A 20,313-nucleotide genomic window follows, 5' to 3' on the forward strand; every position below is an offset into this window, starting at 1 on the left:
TCACGCATTTCTACTGAATTTGAGACTGGGATGGGGAGGAGAATAAAACTAGGGAATAATTGCCTTGGGAGTCTGAGACAAAATAAATCTGAGCGCTAGATTGGGAGAATTAAGACCTCTTGATCCTGTGGCATTATTTTTGCCAACTTCCTGAATTTACATTAAATACAATGCTGCTTGGTCCCCAGAAGAAGTAAGTGAAGTCACGACTGTTGGAAATCTGAAATAAAGGCAGGAAGTGCTGTAATGCACAAATAGTAGCAATGATTTAGTAGATGCTGCTTCCACTTCCCTAACATTTTACCCAAGCTGCATGGAATTTTCTCTTGCAAATTGAGCTAAGAAGCATTTCCACCGTGTTCTGTTTTATTTACAACTTTTGGGAAAATTTGGGACAAATTTGCTTTGAGTTGGGAGAGCTTTTCTCTGGTATCGTGCCAAAATTTCAGAGTCAACTCACCAGTTTGGGAGCAAATATCCGTTCTGTTCTAATTCCCTATGCATCTTGTCATTTTCTATATTTAAAAAAAAAAGTTGAAGTCGAAAACTGAGCAAAATCTAAAGGGATAAGATTACTGTAAAAGGCTGTTTACAGTATATAAAGTGTAGGTAATGGTTATGTGTAAATTAAAATGAATGTAAAGTTCTGCAGCATGTCCAATAGGAAGAATTTTTCTCCAATGATGCAAGATTCCCAACAAAACAAACAAGAATATTGATTAATAGTTTCATAAAAATCTGATTAGTAGCTGTTTGGTGAATGATTTGAGGCTTACGAAGATAACTATCTTTGGAGATGTTCCAGTGTTATCTGTGGTACTGTTATAAAGTGTACTGTAAAGCTGCAGAGCTATTACATGGTTCTTAAAAATAGATGTGCACATTTTCTTCAGTGATTCTGAGTTAGGTTTTATCTGTGATAGAACAGACTGTATATTGTCTGGGGAAGAGCCAGTCATCTAGTTCTTGATTTTTAAAAAAAAAATTAAGAATCTAATTTTCAGAGTACTGTAAATGTAAATCTTGAACAGTGCCACAGGGTGGTTTCCATTTTGCAGAGGTTTCTTTTAAATCTGAAGGCTGAACCTTGTCTGAAATGCACTTTATTTTTAGAAATTTCCTGTAGTGATCACATTTACTGGTGCTGGAAACCTCTTGCATATCTTGCTTTTGCTGCCGTTTCCTGCAGAAGTTTAAATTGATCTTTTTAATGAAATATTTAAACACGTTTTGGCTTGCAGTAGTTGTAGAGAAAAAAAGCACCTGTATCTGCTATCCTATTTTCCCAATGCTATTAAAATTATATGGTATATCAAAATAAATTTTGGAGCTGGTATTTTCCACTGGAATTCAGAGTTTATAGTTTTCTGGCAAATGCGAAATGTAAGAATTTCACGCAAGGTAAAGTTACACAGTAGTTCTGGGTTAGTAAGAATGCTTGCTCCTTGGTTCATTCAGAACAGTCCCAAAACATTATAGAATCGGGAGCTTACCACTCAGGCTCTCAAGTTCAGTGAAACATTGCCTATCTGTAAATTGGATTCCCCTATCCTTCTTGGTTCAGTGATCTGAATATTATTTTATACCAGAAGTCTGCTAGTCCTTTATGTGGATTTTTCACATGATCAAGGCTCAGCTACGTTCTGTGCATAAGAATGTAAGAAATAAGAACAGGAGCTGCCAACTCGGCTCCTTGGGTCTGTCCCACCATTCATTGATTGGGCCTCAACTGCTTTATCACTCTTAATTCCCTGATCTTTCAAAAAAAATTATCTACCTTGTATCATTAAATACCTCAAAGATACAGTCTCTATAGCACTCTAGGATAGAGGATTTCAGAGGCTTATAGCCTTGGGTGAGAAGAAGTTTCAATGCAGCTCAGTCTTAAATCACTGTTCTCTTAACTCATCATTAAGTCCTCTTGTTCAAAACTCTCTCACTGGAACTGCCTTGACATCTACCCTATTGTGTTTGTTTAGGATTTTAAATATTTCATTAAGTCCACCCTTCATTCTCTATTCTGCAAACAAAAATAGATTCACCTTAAGCTGTTCATGAGTGGAGGACCATCTCACCTCAGAGGTTAGCCTATCGATTCTCTTTTCGACTGCCTTCATAATTAATATATTTTTTCTTCAAGTCCAGAACTGTGCACAGTACAACAGATATGTGCTCATCAATAAAGCAACTCATTTGTATTTCCCTCTTTCTAAATTCCTGTCCCCTTTCAATAAAGGATAATATGCAGTTTGCCTTCCTGACTACTTGCTGTACTTGCCCAACTGCTTTTTGTGATTTAGATCACTCTGCTTCATTCATTGACAATATTTGTTCATTTGGGTAATTATATTTATAATCCTGCTACTGCAGTGCATGATCTCATATTATTTGCCAAATTTTCAGCCATGATCAATTTATCTATACCCTGTCATATATTTAAAAACTTTCATCACAGCCTGCCTTTCCACCTCTTTTAGGGTCATTTGCAAACTTGTATACCTTTCTTTGTGCTCTGGGTCATTGAGATAAATAGCGAATAGTTAAGGGTCAATAACTTGGGCACTCCCAGTAGTTACAGCCTTTTAGACTTAAAAGGACTCTTATGCAGACTATATGAATATCAGTTTTCAAAGCATCCTCATGTCCTTACTGGGAGCTCTTGTGACTCCTTGCCAAATGTCTTTTGGAAATCCAGTTCACAAAATCTACACGTTCCCAACTCATGAAACCTTGGGTTCTTTGACACCTTGATATCATGATGCCTTTCCTGTAATACCAGCCCATGTTATTACCCATGGCTTTCAGTAACTAGTGATGTTCCACAGGGGTTGTTGTTGGGACTGCTTTTCACATTCTATGCCAATGGTTTGGATGATGGAATTGATGGCTTTGTGGCTAAGTTTGCAGAGGATATGAAGATGGGTGGTGGAACAGGTAGCGGCAAGGAATCTGTAGAAGGATTCAGAAAGATTGAGAGAATGGGAAAAGAAATGGCAGATGGAATATAGTGTAGGGAAATATATGGTCCTGTACTTTGATAGAAGAAATAAAGGCATAGAATTTTCTAAACGGGAAGGAATTTTTAAAAATCTGAGATGCAGAGGGACTTGGGAACTGCAGGAGTCCCTAAAGGTTAACTTGCAGGTTGAGTGAAGGCAGATGCAATGTTAGCTTTCATTTTGAGAGGACTCGAATATAAAATCAAGGATATACTTTTGAGGCTTTATAAGGCATTGGTCAGACTGCACTTGGAGTATTATGAGTAGTTTTAGATTAGATTATGAGGACACTCAGTCCTCGTTTATTGTCATTTAGAAATGCATGTATTAAAAAATGATACAACGTTCCTCCAGAATGATATCACAAGAAAACACAGGACAAACCAAGACTAGAACTGACAAAACCACATAATTATAACGCATAGTTACAACAGTGCAAAGCAATACCATAATTTGATAAAGAGCAGACCATTGGCACGGTAAAAAAAAAGTCCCAAAGTCCCAATAGACTCTTCATCTCACGCAAGCAGCAGAAGGGAGGAACTCTCCCTGCCATGAACCTCCAAGCACCGCCAACTTGCCAATGCAGCACCATTGGAAGCACCCGACCGCAGCGGACTCTGAGTCTGTCGGAAAACTTCAAGCCTCTGACCGGAGTGGCCGCTGCGAGCTGCGTCGTGCCGCCATCATATTCTCCTCCCTCCACGCCCTATTTGAGCCCTATTCCACGCCCACACTTTGATTAAGTCTGATCACCCGGCTGTACTTCTCCCTGCATATAGGCAGAGACTGAAGACTGCAGCACAAGTTGTGAGAACCAAGAAGGTATGGATAAGGAAGGCACAGGAACACTTCCAGGACTGCTTTGAATCCGTGGATTGGACTGTGTTCAAGGAGTCATATTCGAGCCTGGATGAGTATGTCACAGTTGTCACCAACTTCATTTAAAAACTGCGTGGATGAGTGTGTGCCTATAAAAACTTAAACCAAAAGCCGTAGATGAACAAGGAGGTTTGTAGTTTCCTGAGGGCTAGATCTGTAGCATTTAAGTCTGGCGATCGAGGTCTGTATAAGAAAACCAGTTATGACTTGCAGAGGGCCATTTCAAGAGCCAAGAAGCAATTCCGGGAGAGGTTGCAGGCAATATCGGATGCATGTCAACTCTGGCATGGTTTCCAGGACATTACTTCCTACAAAGCAAAACCCAACGTCATAAATGGCAGCAAGGCTTTACTACTGATGAGCTCAGCGCCTTTTATGCTTGCTTTGAAAGGGAGAATAAAACCACAGCTATGAGGATCCCTGCGGCATCCAGTGACCCTGTGATCTCTGTCTTGGAGGCTGACGCCAGGCTGTCTTTCAAGAGGGTGAACCCTCACAAGGCAGCAGGGCCTGATAGAGTACCCAGTGACATTTTCAAATGCTGCAGTCGGAAGGTCCCACTTGCTTCAGAAGGGCCTCAATTATACCAGTGCCCAAGTAGAGCAGTGTGAGCTGCCTCAGTGACTATCGTACGGTAGCACTCACATCTACGGTGATGAAATGCTTGGAGAGGTTGGTCATGGCTAGAATCAACACCTGTCTCAGGAAGTACCCAGACCCGTTGCAATTTGCCTCTTGTCACAATAAGTGATCTCAGTGGCTCTTCATGCAGCCTTGGATCACCTGGACAATGCCAATACCTCTGTCAGGATGCTGTTTGTTGCCCATATCTCAGCATTTAACACCACCATTCCTACAGTCCTGGTCAAAGAGCTCAGAACCCAGGCCTCTGTACCTCCCTCTGCAACTGGATTTTTGACTTCCGACCCGGAAGACCACAATCTGCACGGGTCGGAAATAACAACTCCACTTCGGTGACAGTTAACACTGGCGCTGTACAGGAATGTGTGCTTAGCCCACTGCTCTGCTCTATACCCATTGACTGTGTGGTTAGGCGTAGCTCAAACAGCATCTATAAATTTGCTGATGATATTCTTTGTCGGCAGAATATCAGATGGTGATGAGCAAGCATATAGGAATGCAATATACCAGTTAGTGGAGTGGTGTCACAGCAACAAATCTGCACTCAACGTCAGTAAGAAGAAAGAATTGATTGTGGACTTCAGGAAGGATAGGACAAGGGGACACAAACCAATCCTCGTAGAGGGATCAAAAGTGACGAGAGTGAGCAATTTCAAGTTCCTGTGTGTCATTATCTCTGATGACCTAATCTGGATGCAACATACTGATGCCACCATAACGAAGGCAAGACGGTGGCTACATCTCATTAGGAGTTTGAGGAGATTTGGATTTTACACTCAAACTTCTACAAATGTCCCATGGGGAGAATTCTGACTGGCTGCGTTACTGTCTGGTATTGCGTGGGGGTTGGGGCGGGGGGAGGCATCAAGAAGCGGTGCCTTAGGAAGGTGGCATCCATCATTAAGGATCCCCACCACCCAGGACATGCTGACTTCATACTGTTACCGATAGGAAGGAGGTACAGAAGCCTGAAGGCGCACACTCGGCGATTCAGGAACAGCTTCTTCCTCTCTGCCAACCATTTTCCAAATGGACATTGAACCCATTAGCATTATCTCACTACATTTTTTTTATTTCTGTTATTTTGCACTACTTATAACAACTATTTAATGTATACTTAATGTAACTCAGTTTTTTCTATATATTTATGTATTTCATTGTATTGCTACCATAAAGTTAACAAGTTTCACAACATATGCCAATGATTCTAATTTATCTAAGAAAAGATGTGCTGGCATTGGAGAGAATTCAAAGGAGGTTCAGGAAAATGATTCTGCAAATGAAAGGCTTATCATATGAGGAGCTTTTGATGGCTGTGAGCCTGTACTCACTAGAATTTAGACGAATGGGGGGGAATCTCATTGAAACCTATTGAATAATTGAAAGGCCGAGATAGAGTGGATGTGGGGAGGATGTTTCCTATCGTGAATGAGTCTAGGACTAGAGGGAACAGCCTTAGAATAGAGGAATGTCCATTTAGAACAGAGATGAGGAATTTCTTTAACTAGAGGGCTGTGATTCTGTGCAATTCACTGCCATGGATGTCTGTGGAGGCCAAGTCATTAGGTATATTTAAAGTTCTCGATTAGTCAGGGCTTCAAAGGTTATGGGGAGCAGGCAGGTGAATAGGGTTGAGAGGGATAATAAATCAGCTATGATGGAATGGTGAAGCTGTTTTGATGGACTGAATGGCCTAATTCTGCTTCGAGCACTTAAAACCATTTGGTGCATCATTGGGACTTGATATATCGATTTGCTGTGACGTCATTTGATTTTTCAATATCTTGTTTGTGATGGCACTTTTTTCCATGCTGTTTGAAGATAGCTCGTAGGTTATCATTTGGATATTTGCAATGGCTTCCACTTGAATTCTGACTCAATTGATTTAATTTAGTTGTCAATTTCCTGGTTTCCTTTTATTAATCCTCCAGTGTCCAGCGGTCCCACATTTACCCCAGCTGCCCTCTCTTATATATTCATAGAAACTGTTAATGGTTGTTTTGGTATCACTTCCTGTACCACTTACAGTCCCACCTAACTTGGTATTATTAATAAATTTTGTGCATTACTCACTTTTATCAAGCTAATCTTCAATAAAGTGAAAATCTGAGACATCAATATTGAGACAAAAGGGATTAGTTGTATCCTGTTACTTGAATTATGTTCCTATTATTCTTAACCACTATCTTGCATCTTGATCAGTTCACTGTCAATAATGATATATTCTCTGCTTCATGTGCACTCATTCATGTTGGCCTTCTCTTGTGTAGAGTTTACTGGAAATCTGTGTTAATAATCTCCTTAAGTGTTCCTTCATCACACATTTTAGTTACTTCCTCAAATAAATGTAACCAGAGTCCTTGCTTTTTTATCATAATTAATTTTCTCCCACTTTATTTGCTCTTCTATCTGCCACTGCTGGTTCACGAAACATGTCTCAGTCCCATGGTCTGCCATTTTCCCTTTCCACACTGTGAGATCTCATTTGCAGTTGAATATTTTCCTTGACCTCCTTTATTAAACATGGATCATTAATATAACTAGTGAAATGCCTTCCTAATTGACATAAGTATCTGCTCTGAGTTGAATTATCTGTTTAATTATCTACCTTAGGTTATCCACTGACCTATCCCTTTGTTTATCTACCAAGTCCACAATAGGCAATAGTACCTCATAACTTTAGTTATTTCCATTATTTATGTTGAGAGCAATAGTTTTGGATCCAGAGTGTTCACCTTCAAAGCATCTGGAATTTTCCAACGTTGTGATCTCTACTTCCTAGATTACTCTTAAACACTAGATCTCATAAACTCTTCTCGGCCTTCAGGCAGGGTGCACATATCAATTATAACCGTTTCGATGACAAACTCTGCCATCTTGCAGGGAGTCTGGTATTTCTTCAGGATCGTAGCTTCCATTACGGACTGCTTGGTCCTTGGTCAAGGTTTGATAAGGGTAACATTGACCTTTTTGAACTACACCCTTACTTCACTGTACTTCCTCTATAAGGGGAACTACTATGAATAAACTGACAGAGTGGCCGTGGGATTGCCCTTGTCATTGGCTATTGCTAATTTCTACATGGTGGACTTTGAGGAGTAGGTTCTGAGTTCATTGCCCTGACACCCCAAATACTGCCTCAGATATGTCGATGACACCTTCGTAGTGTGGCTTCATGGACTGCAGGCACTCCAACAATTCTATGACCATCTGAACAGTGTACATTCAAGCTTTCAGTTTATGATGGAGATGGAGAAGAATGGTTGCCTCCCATTCCTGGACATTCGAATATGTCGGAAACTGGACGATAGCCTCTGACATGGCATCTATAGGAAACCCACTCACACGGACTTGTACCTCAACAATAGCAGCCACCGTCACACCTCCCAACATAGAGCAGTTCTTTCTACTTTGATTAACTGTGTGAAAACTATTTCAGACCAGGAGGGTCTTCCCGAGGAAATAAGACTATTACAGAATGGCTACAAGGTGAAGGAAATCAATCGGACCCTTAAAAGAACTGACAGAAAAATCAGGAAACCTCACAACAAGGATATATTTCCGGTTTCTGGAAGGATCACCAGGATCTTGAAGAAATATAGGATTAATACTATCCAGAAGGAAGCTCAAGTCACAGCTTATGTAGGTCAAAGATGACCTGGGACTTGGGTCAGCTGGCATTTAACAGGATTCCCTGTGAAAACAGAATACTGCCCAAACAGGATGCATGGTGGAAACCCGCATCAAGGAGCACAGGGGGTGTATCCGTTTGGGTTACCTGGAGAAATCAGCGGTAGCAGAACACTGCATTCGCAGTGGCCGTAGGATTGATTTTGGCACAAAACTACTGTACTGTGCCATTGGCTTTTGGGACTGCCTAGTAAAGGAAGCCATTGAAATAAAACTAGAGGAAAAGAATTTTAACAGAGACAGAGGTCTCGCTCTAAGTAAGAACTGGAATTCGATTGTAAACAAGGTAGCAGACCTGATTGGATGAGGGCTAACCAATCAGGAGGGACGGACTATGGGGGCATAAAAGCCACTGGACGAGACTTACAGGACGAGATGATGACAGAGTTTTCATTGAAAGGTCGATTATAATCAATATTTGTACCTGGCTGGAAGCCTGAGAAGAATTTATTCATCATATACGCTGGGAAACCACTAGATCCTTTTTGACTAGATCTCATATTAATCCTAACTTAGTATACATAACCAAATCTCAAATGGCCTGACCCCGAATAGGTTCTGTAGCATTCTGCTGTAAGCATGGAGAAGGGTATTTCAGATCTCTGCATCTGTTTGCATGGAATGGTTCCTGATATTATCACTTAAACTTGAAGACATGTTCACCTCTTCCTTCAGGGTCTGCTAACAGAGGAGTTGTTATAGCATTAAATCCATTGAACATCTTGATTCATTTGATTAGATCCCTTCATGATCTTCCATGCTCAGGGCAGTACAAGCCACGTCTTTGTACCCATTCCTGTAAGGGTAATCCATTCAGCCCTGACAGCATGGCAGCAGATCTGTGCTTTGTCTGCTCTGAGCTCTGAGCTCAGTATACCAGAAACAGTTTATTATTGCTGACTTGTATGACAAGAAATCTATTGTTTTACGGCAGCAGTATAGACAGAGATTCTTAAAAATTACGAAAATAAATGAATTGTGCAAAAGTAATAATGAGGTAGTGTTTGTGGTAGTGGTGAGAAGAAATTTGGCCTGGATATTGAGGATGCTTAGCGATGGATGCCACTGCTTTGAGGTACGGCCTCTTGAAGATGTCCTCTTGAGAGGGGACACAAAATGACTGAGTGCTATATTTTCCTCCTCTCAGCCCAAAACATCGACTGTTTACTCTTTCTCATAGATGCTGCTTGGCTTACTGAGTTCTTCCAGCATTTTGTGTGTGTTGGTTGGATTTCCAGCATCTGCAAATTTTCTCTTGTTTGACCTTGTATTTCTGGCATATTTTCTACTCTCTTGTGTTTCAGCGTCCCTGAGATAAGAGTTAATGTTCCATTAGCCTTTGAAATTTATTTTAAATAATTTTAATACTTGGCTTTCTAACTGTTTCAGCGTTTCTATTGAATATGCATACATCTGTTTTTCTGTGATCCAGTGTGAATGGACCCCTGTATTAGCCTGCATGTGCCAGACAATCCCAGGTGCAGAGTTTAACCAGTTACTTTCTGCTCTTTTTGACACTACCTACAGTCCCCCCTAACCTGTTATTATCAACAGACTTGTAGACTTGTTTGGTGAAAGACAAGTGAACTAAGTTTGCTGAAAGTCCACGGTAGTGTCGTGGTTAGCATAGCGTTACTACAGCTTGAAGCATCGGAGTTCAGAGTTCAATTCCGCCATCATTCCTCTGAGAGAGGTGTTGGCCAGAATTGATTGGAAAGATCACTAGCAGGAATGATGGCAGAGCAGCAATGGCTGGAATTTCTGGAAGCAATTCAGAAGGCACAGGACATTTTCATCCCAAAGAGGAAGAAGTATACTAAGGGTAAGGTAACAAGAGAAGTCAAAGCCAATGTAAAAGCCAAAGAGAGGTCAAATAATAGAGGGAAAAAATTGTGGGAAGTTAGAGGATTGGGAAGCTTTTAAAAACCAGATGTCAACCAAAAAGTCATTAAGAAGATAAAGATAGAATACATAATAAGTTAACTAATAATATTGAAGAGGATATCGAAAGTTTCTTCAGGTATGTAAAGTGTAAAAGAAAGGTGAGAGTGAATATTGGACCACTGGAGAGGTAGTAATGGAGGACAAGGAAATGGTGGATGAACTGAATAAGTATTTTGCATTAGTTTTCACTGTGGGTGACTCTAGCAGTATTGTGGAAGTTCCTAGTGTCAGGGGTCATGAAATGTCTGAAGTTACCATATCTAGAGAGAAGATTGTTAGGAAACTGAAAGGTCTAAAGGTAGATAAGTCACCAGGACCAGATGATGTATACCCCAGAGTCCTGAAGGAGGTGGCTGAAGAGATTATGGAGGGATTAGTAATGATCTTTCAAGAATCACTAGATTTTGGAATGGTTCTGGAAGACTGGAAAATTGCAAGTGTCACTCCACTCTTCAAGAAGGAAGAGAGGCAGAAGAAAGGAAACTATAGGCCAGTTAGTCTGACCTCAGTGGTTGGGAAAATATTGGAGTTGATTATTAAGGATGAGGTCTCAGGGCATTTGGAAGCATATTATAAAATAGGGCATAGTCACCATGGTTCCCTCAAAGGAAAATCTTGTCTGAAAATCTGTTGGAATTCTTTGAACAAATAACAAGCAGGATAGACAAAGGAGAATCGGTTGATGTTGGGTCAAATGGTCTAATTCTGCTCCTATATCTAATGGCCAAATGGTCTTATTATCTGTAAGGAGTCTGTATGTCCTCCCCATGGAAAGCAAAGAGTTCGGGTGCTCTGGATTCCTCTTTCAGTCCTAAAGACATACCAGTTAGTAGGTTAATTTGTTATTGTAAATTTCGGCTAGGGTTAAATTGAGTGTTGTTAAGCAGTGCGTCTTGGAGGGACAGAAGGGCCTATGCTACACTGTGTCTCTAAATAAATAAAATCTGACAGATCAGTTTTGAGCAAAAAGAGCCAACTGCATCAGCATCAAGATGGCACTAGCAAACAACACGACCAGCGGCGACGTCCAGCAAACAGTTCACAAAACTACTTTTACTACTTCTTTCAAATATGATTCTACTACTAAGTTGCGTGCGATTGGAACCTGTGGTTTACATTTTGAAGTTGTATTTTAGGGCCGATTGAGCAATCTGGCTTTTGGCTGTCTCCGAGGAAGTTTGGTGAGGTTGGTGTCCTGGAAACTCACGATGGAATCCATTTCTTCTCCCTGACTGAGGGGTCGAATGAAATTGATCAAGATGAGAGCGGAGTATGGGCGGGTGTCCAGCACTGTCTGCTTGCGTTTGACCCGTCTTCCCCTTTGTCACTGCTGTTGGAGGAAAGTGCAGATGTCTTGTGCTCCATGTCGCAAGGATCAATCTGCGAGGTTCTTGGGTGTGGACTCATTTTGGGGAACTTTGAGGTTCATTCTGCATGTATTTCTAGATTCTCGGGGCAATCATTGCAGACTGAGGCACCTCTGCGGCTGCGAAGACTGGCTGTGCGGCATGAGGCTGATATGAACTAAACTGAATAATCCTGGACTTCTGGTTTGATTTTGATATTCTGTGTGTTGTTCACTTGCTTTTTGCCATTTCAGCAATTTGTTCTTTTTTTCACGTGCTGAATATTTGATGTTTTCTCTGCGCGTGTTCCATGGTGTTTCTTTATTGCATGGCTGTCTGCGGGAGGTTGAATCTCAGAGTTGTATTCTATAAAAAATGAACTTCGAATCTTCTTGCATTCTGATCATTTCTCGACTTTACCGTCAATTTATTTGTGGTTCCCTATGTGCTCATTCATTTTGGTTGTATTGAATTTAATAGATTACCTAATGGAAGTCCATGTTAATAATTCTGATAAATATTTCCTAATCAGCAGTGTTAGTTACTGAAACAACATACCTAGATTCCTTGGACATAAATCAGGTTAATAAGTCCCATCTGTGTTCCCTCAGATCTGTTTGAGTTTAATCATCTGAAAATCCCGCACTGCTACCAAACAATGCTGTGCATACTTAGTCACTTTGCTGAAGCTGGAAATACGATCATGAACTTTTGGAATGGACATTGGTATAAGAAGAGCACTAGTGTATTTATTGGAGATGGCCAGGTGTATTTGGCTCAAAGCACCCATGATGGTCACCAGAATTGTGGTATTCAGATTATTTTTTGATGTTGAATTGATTTTAAAATATTAAAAATGCTTCACATTACTTTAAAAAAGGTTTTAATTTTGCCTCATTCCAGAATATTAAGTTATACCTGCAAACATTTATAATGTAAGTTTAAAAATTATAAATTGTTGTACCCAGTTTGCGCTCTGTTGAAAAATTCTTTGGTATCTATTTGGACTATTTGACGATGCCACTTTTGGACATCTGGAACTTTGACGGCTGATGGCCACCAAAGTAGATAAAGGAGTATCCTTCAGACATGACCATTAGCTCTTTGTTGGCAGTTTCCTTCAAGGTCAGCTGTGAATGTCACTGCTTGTGGCTAATCGCACACTTTCTACACTGGTTATCATCTGCTGATTATTCAGTGATCTATTATAATCTTAAGGTGCATTTTTAAGCGCCCTGCATAATAAGGTATTCTGTAAAATTTTTAAAAGTTGTTCAAGATTTTCAGTTGATGGTGACTTGTGAAAGGTCTTAAGAAAAAGGCTAGTTGAATGATACATTTCATGAGCTGTGCTCAAAAGGATAATTCATGCACATGACTTTTGGAGAATTTTAAATACTTGTTGGACTTAATGAACTTCCATAAACAAATATTGAAGAGGAGTGAGGATGACACAACTTCAAATATAATGAAAGACTTTCCACAATTAAATTGTTTATCAGGTGATTGCATTTCATTTTCACTTGTGTTTAAATTGTCAATATGTTAAACCATCTCATTTGTACAAGTGTTCGCAAGACTTGGACCAAATCGTCTCCAGATCCAACACTTTGTAAAACCATCTCTTCTTCTGGCACCTTTGCCACCACTTGTCCATTTCTTCACCTCCAGAACCCAACAAATTCCTTACATATTGACTCTCTCTCGCTTTCTTTGTTCAATTAAATGACTGTTCCACAGTGCTCTAAACACACCTTCAGCCTTCATCTCTTTCAGGCTGGGAACCATGAGGAGGATGACGTAGGCTGTTTTTTTTAGCACCGTATTCGTATGGTAGGTTGTTGGGCCTGAATGTTGAAGTTTCCTTTTTGTGGATGCAGTTAATCCCCTTGGTGTTGTTTGAAGAAATGATAAAGTATTTTGATGTGGTAGCCTTTGTGAACTCGGTATGTTCCAAACTGCTTTGCAGTTCGTGTCAGTGAAAGGAATTGGGAGATAGTTGATGGGAGTGAGAAGTGGTGACCAGTAACTGGAGCTGCTGGTTCAGTTCTTAATGAAAGTTGCAAAAGTTTTGTAAGAATAGTTTTGGTTGCTCCAAGTACCATGTGTTTTACAGCAAGAACTATTCAGTTGTATGTGAATGAGTAGGATTGTTTCAATAAGCTTGGTGTTGAGTGAACACTTCCAAAGTGGAGGAGAAACTGAGTGTGCAGGATGGTAGTAGAAAGCAGTGAACATCGAGCCCATAGCAAACTGTAGAAAACAGGTCTCTCTTTGGGATTCAGTGCTAATTAAAATCTATTTCTGTCTTGTTTTCTCTTTCGTCTCTATGTTGCTATTTTTGTTTTATGTATATTTGACAATTTAATCGTATAACTTCTAGCTTTCTTGGCATTGGTTGCCCAGCATACTCATTCTAGAAATAGTGTCTTCAAAACCTGGCTAAGATTAATTTAGTTAAATAATGAATGCTCAGTGCAAAACAGACCTTTCTCCACAGACTTTAGATATAAAAAAATAACATAGGTAGTTACAAAAAACATTGCATTTCATGTTCCTTGACTTTTTTTTTCTCTTTAGCTTTGTTTGCTGCAGACTCCTGGGGATAAATATGAAATTCCTAGACTCTCCAAGCCTGTTCTTTTCTCGTTTGCTCTTGTACTCACAACCCAGTTCACTAGTCTACTAACTCCACAAACCACTGTACTTGTTCTTGTGTTTGCCTTTAGTTTGATGAGGGAAACTTGAGCAAAATAACAATGTTTGAAATAAATTGTTGAAACTTAAAATAAACTTCTGCTTGTGTGTGCGTTTTTTTTATATAACTGTGCCTTTTGCTTTTCCCTATAAGTATTAAATCTGTAAGGAATATGGGATTGTTCCAAAGGGAGAGCTGTAAGTGTGGGCATGTACAGACATGTACTGTGTTGTATTCTTGTCTGTGCATGTATTTTGATGTTTCTGCGGTGTCAGTTCATCATGTCGAACTGAAATATTAAAACTAACTTTTGCCATAAAAGATCAGCTTCATTCTGGGATGTATATAAATATATTTAAAAAAACTTGAAGAGTCAGGTCGAAGAAGAAAGGAGGACCAATCATGCGTCTTAGAAAAGATATTTCAGTGTTCTGGCCATCTCGACATTACAGGGATTCCTGGTGGAGCAATCCTGCCAATCCCATTTCTCGTTGCTCTGGAAATTTATATTTTTTTTTAAAGATGGAAATCGCAACTGGTGCTTTGTGAATACTATCCCATTCCTGTTTGCTCATTTTAACGTGTTAATGAGCTGTGCAGTTAGCATGCTGCTGGATAAGGGAGTGAATATTGGATCTCGGACAGTGCCGTAAAACTTGGTGTTTATGTTGCTCCTGTGTATCAGTTGCTATCCTTTCACTCACCCTTTTTGGAGACTTCTTCACATTTCAGTAGCTACCTCTCTTGAAAAGTCCTGTTCATCTTTCAGCAAACATAGAAAATAGGTGCAGGAGTAGGCCATTCGGCCCTTCGAGCCTGCATCGCCATTCAGTATGATCATGGTTGATCATCCAACTCAAAACCCTGTACCAGCCTTCCCTCCATACCCCCGATCCCTTTAGCCACAAGGGCCATATCTAACTCCCTCTTAGATATAGCCAACGAACTGGCCTCAACTGTTTACTGTGGCAGAGAATTCCACAGATTCACCACTCTCTGGGTGAAGAAGTTTTTCCTAATCTCGGTCCTAAAAGGCTTCCCTTTATCCTCAAACTGTGTCCCCTCGTTCTGGACTTCCCCAACATCGGGATCAATCTTCCTGCATCTAGCCTGTCCAATCCCTTTAGGATTTTATACGTTTCAATAAGATCCCCCCTCAATCTTCTAAATTCCAACGAGTATAAGCCTAGTCAATCCAGTCTTTCATCATATGAAAGTCCTGCCATCCCAGGAATCAATCTGGTGAACCTTCTTTGTACTCCCTCTATGGCAAGGATGTCTTTCCTCAGATTGGGGGACCAAAACTGCACACAATACTCCAGGTGTGGTCTCACCAAGGCCTTGTACAACTGCAGTGGTACCTCCCTGCTCCTGTACTCGAATCCTCTTGCTATAAATGCCAGCATACCATTCGCCTTTTTCACCGCCTGCTGTACCTGCATGTCCACTTTCAATGACTGTTGTGTAATGACACCCAGGTCTCGTTGCACCTCCCCTTTTCCTAATCGGCCACCATTCAGATAATAATCTGTTTTCCTGTTTTTGCCACCAAAGTGGATAACCTCACATTTATCCACATTAAGTTGCATCTGCCATGAATTTGCCCACTCACCTAACCTATCCAAGTCACCCTGCATCCTCCTCACAGCTAACACTGCCGCCCAGCTTCGTGTCATCCGCAAACTTGGAGATGCTGCATTTAATTCCCTCATCTAAGTCGTTAATATATATATTGTAAACAACTGGGGTCCCAGCACCGAGCCTTGCGGTACCCCTCTAGTCACTGCCCGCCATTCTGAAAAGGTCCAGTTTATTCCCACTCTTTGCTTCCTGTCTGCCAACCAATTCTCTATCCACATTAATACCTTACCCCCAGTACCGTTTATTATTATTTGCACAATAATCTCCTGTGTGGGACCTTGTCAAAAGCTTTTTGAAAATCCAAATATACCACATCCACTGGTTCTCCCCCTATCCACTCTACTAGTTACATCCTCAAAAAATTCAATGAGATTCGTCAGACATGATCTTCCTTTCACAAATCCATGCTGACTTTGTCCGATCATTTCACCGCTTTCCAAATGTGCTGTTATCACATCTTTGATAACTGACTCTAGCATTTTCCCCACCACCGACGTTAGGCTAACCAGTTTATAATTCCCCGGTTTCTCTCTCCCTCCTTTTTTAAAAAGTGGCGTTATATTAGCCACCCTCCAATCCTCAGGAACTAGTCCAGAATCTAAAGAGTTTTGAAAAATTATCACTTATGCATCCACTATTTCTTGGGCTCCTTCCTTAAGCACTCTGGGATGCAGACCATCTAGCCCTGGGGATTTATCTGCCTTTAATCCCTTCAATTTACCTAACACCACTTCCCTACTAACATGTATTTCCCTCAGTTCCTCCATCTCACTGGACCCTCTGTCCCCTACTATTTGTGGAAGATTATTTATGTCCTCCTTAGTGAAGACAGAACCAAAGTAATTATTCAATTGGTCTGCCATGTCCTTGCTCCCCATAATCAATTCACCTGTTTCTGTCTGTAGGGGACCTACATTTGTCTTAACCTATCTTTTTCTTTTCACATATCTATAAAAGCTTTTACAGTCAGTTTTTATGTTCCCTGCCAGCTTTCTCTCATAATCTTTTTTCTCCTTCCTAATTAAGCCCTTTGTCCTCCTCTGCTGAACTCTGAATTTCTCCCAGTCCTCAGGTGAGCCACTTTTTCTGGCTAATTTGTATGTTTCTTCTTTGGAATTGATGCTATCCCTAATTTCTCTTGTCAGCCACGGGTGCACTACCTTCCTTGATTTATTCTTTTGCCAAACTGGGATGAACAATTGTTGTAGTTCATCCATGCGATCTTTAAATGCTGTTCACTGTCCACGTGCTGGAACATTTCTCACTTTGCCAATAGTACAAAATGTGAAAAAAAAACACAATTCCCAGATTGAAAGTTTGGAAAAAAGAAAGCAGTGAAATAGCAGCTCTTGGATGATGCAGAGTAGCTGCAAGCCTAAGGTTGCAGCAATGGGATTTGAAATGTTCATCCCACGGTTTGGGAAATAGTTCAAATGGCGGTGGTGGGGATGAGATCTGAAATCCAAGGCTGAGGTAACTTTCCAGGCTCAATATGGCTCCATTTGATGTCCTAGCTCCAGATTGTGAGGGTTTGCCATTGTATGTACTGCACATAATTCACACCAGTGTTTGTTTTCTTATCCCACATCAATGATCAAGTATTCTGAATTATGAAAGAAAGTGGGATTTGCATATGGTGAAAACCCAAAATTTTTGTGTATATGTTTGGGAAGTTGGCAATCGTACAATTTTCTAAAGCAATAAAGTTTAAATTTCGCTGGTGTCTGTTAAGAAAGAAGCTTAAAAATCGTGTGACATATGCTGGTGTTGTCTGAGCCTGTGTTTGATCTGCTGAAGTGAAGTTGTGGCTTTGGTGGCTGCTTTATTATAGCAACTCTGTACGTTAAGTCTGCCTATCTAAGGAAGGGCACTAGTCTGCAGTTCGTCTTTGTTGTCATTGGCTAGGTTGCTTTGTAGTGACTGTCAGCTGCAGAGAGACGCTTTAGCTATCTGCTGACAGACTTTAGTGATTCCTGAAGGTACTTACCAAATTGCTTACCAAATTCCTTTGAATACGAATATGTACTGGAAAGAATAATACTCAGGCCTGGTATACCTTTTTTATTTCATGTTGCACAGAATAAAGATTGATATATGTATCAATAACCTTTGTTTTCTGTATTTCTGGGTTAAAACAAAACATATTTAATTATTTAGGTTTACATACAACAGCACCATCAGGCCTGTTGCCCTCTATTTTGAACGCTGAAGGTTCTATATAAACACACATCTGCTCAAGACAGTATGTTTGTTACTGTAGATGTGACATTGTTGATGGATGAGCAAATAACACGTTTTTTTTGCAGCTTGGCCTCGCTGCCTGTCCTCTGGCCGTTATCTTTCTCTTTGAACAAGCTCTCAATGTGAGCACTTTCCATTGAGCGGTTTATTGGTGGAATGAATGGGGGTGGAATAAATCAGATGGCTAATTACCATCTGAGAGCAAGAGCTGAGCAATTTGATGTTGCAAAAGACCATTTGAGTCAACTGCTGCCTTTTCATCTGTCAGTCTCCCTCTCCCCTCTGCTCAAACTGTTGGAGCTGCAGCTAATGTAGCTGGGTCCGGGAGAGGCAGATATGAGACAGCGCAACGAAGTTTAGTTAAAGAACGAGAATGGAGTGTTTATTAACAGCACCGTGCCAACCAAAGAGCTGAAGAACTGTGGATGATTTGAAACAAATAGACTGCTGCACACCAAACATAGTCAATTTACACAGAATGTAGCAGCATTTATTCCATGAGGGGCAGAAACAAACTGCATATTCTCCCCGGGTTACGATAGAGTTCCATTTCTGAGAACTGCTTGTAACTCGGATAAGTTGAAGGTGCAGTGCCTGGCTGTGTATTTAGGTCAAACTTTGACGAACTAGGCCATGTGTATTTAAGCCATTCGGATAGCGTCATGAGTTCCCACCTGACAGAAGATGTCCACAGCTTCACGGCAGCAGGCAAATTGATACCATCAGTCTCCCAAATGCTTGCTCTTATGTAAAGGCTGTACACAAGTTGGGTGTTTGTGACGGGTTGGACCTGCTGTTGGGCAATTTCCACAGAAGCATACGGTTGCTGAGTAATAGTTACATATCAATTATGTGCGTAGAATTAACTGCTTTGCTGCAGTGTGGTCACTGGGACTAATGGGCAACACCAAAGGGACAGCTGGTAGGGTTGCTGGCTTGCACCTGCAACAACCTGAGATCAATTCTGACCTTGGGTGGTATTTGAGAGTCTGCACATCCTCCCTGTAACTGCATAGGTGCCCTTTGGGTGCTCCAGTTTCCCCTCATCTCCAAGAGATTAGGTTAATATGCCATTTGTCCCCAATGTAGAGGTAAATGGTAGAACAGAGTGCTATTGGGGAGAGGGGCATGGGACCATTGTGGACAGAATAGACTGTGGGGAAACTGCATAATCTCAGTAGACTGGCCGGCTCGTTCCTACATTGTCAATTTACTTAGAACTGGAAATATGGTTTGTTGGAGAAACAACTCAGTAATTTCTTTGCTCAAGTAGTCACCCATTGTTACTTTATGTGGCTGCACAAAAATGGAGTCCATTAATAAAAGGAAAGTTCACATTCTTACAGTAGAATATTGACTTCAGGAGAGGGAAACCAGAGCCAGTCCTCATTGGAGGAACAGAGATGGAGAGGGTCGCCACTTTAAATTTCTTGGTGTTATCATTTTGGAGAACCTGTCCTGGGCCAAGCACATAAATGCAATTACGAAGAAAGCACAGCAGTGCCTCTACTTCCTTGGGAGATTGTGAAAATTCAGCTTGACTTCCATAGGTGTGTGGTGGAGAGTACATTGACTGGCTGCATTACAGCCTGGTATGGAAACGCCAATGCCCTTGAATGGAAAATCCTACAAAAAGTAGTGGATATGGCCAAGTCCATCACGGGTAAAGCCCTCCCCACCATTGAACACAACTACATGAAATGCTCTTGCAGGCAAGTAGCATCCATCATCAGGGACCTCCACCACCCAGGACATGCTCCCTTCTCGCTGCCACCATCAGGAAGAAGGTACGGGAACCTCAGGACTCATACCACCAGGTTCAGGGATAGTTATTACCCCTCAACCATCAGGTCCTTGAACCTAAGGGAATATCTTCACTCAACTTCACTTACCCCATCGTTGAAGTATTCCCACAACCCATGGACTCACTTTCAAGGACTCTTTATCTCGTGTTCCAGATCTGGGGTCCCCAACCTCTTTTGCGCTGCGGACCGGCCGACCCGGGGGGAGGGGGGTAGGGTTGCCAGTGGACAAGAGTAGCAGTCAAAAAATACGTTATGTTTACCCCGAGAAAGACTACAATGACCATGAAGCCTTGCGCGGGCACCAGTGCGCATGCGTGACCTGGGTATGAGTGTACCTGCTGATAGTATTCTCTGCAAATCGTTTTTGGCGATTCTGTTTGGGGAGGGGGGTTGGGGTGTTAATCACGACTGGAATATTGGTAATA

The 20,313-nt window shown here is 41.1% G+C and overlaps 1 protein-coding gene across 4 annotated transcripts in view; it reads left to right on the forward strand.

Annotated features, from left to right (window-relative positions):
- LOC134357319 (casein kinase I) overlaps positions 1-20,313 on the forward strand; it is a 251,189-nt gene that overhangs the window by 29,359 nt on the left and 201,517 nt on the right. The window lies entirely within an intron of this gene.

The sequence above is a fragment of the Mobula hypostoma genome, chromosome 16 (assembly GCF_963921235.1).
Source record: "Mobula hypostoma chromosome 16, sMobHyp1.1, whole genome shotgun sequence".
Classification (NCBI taxonomy): domain Eukaryota; kingdom Metazoa; phylum Chordata; class Chondrichthyes; order Myliobatiformes; family Myliobatidae; genus Mobula; species Mobula hypostoma.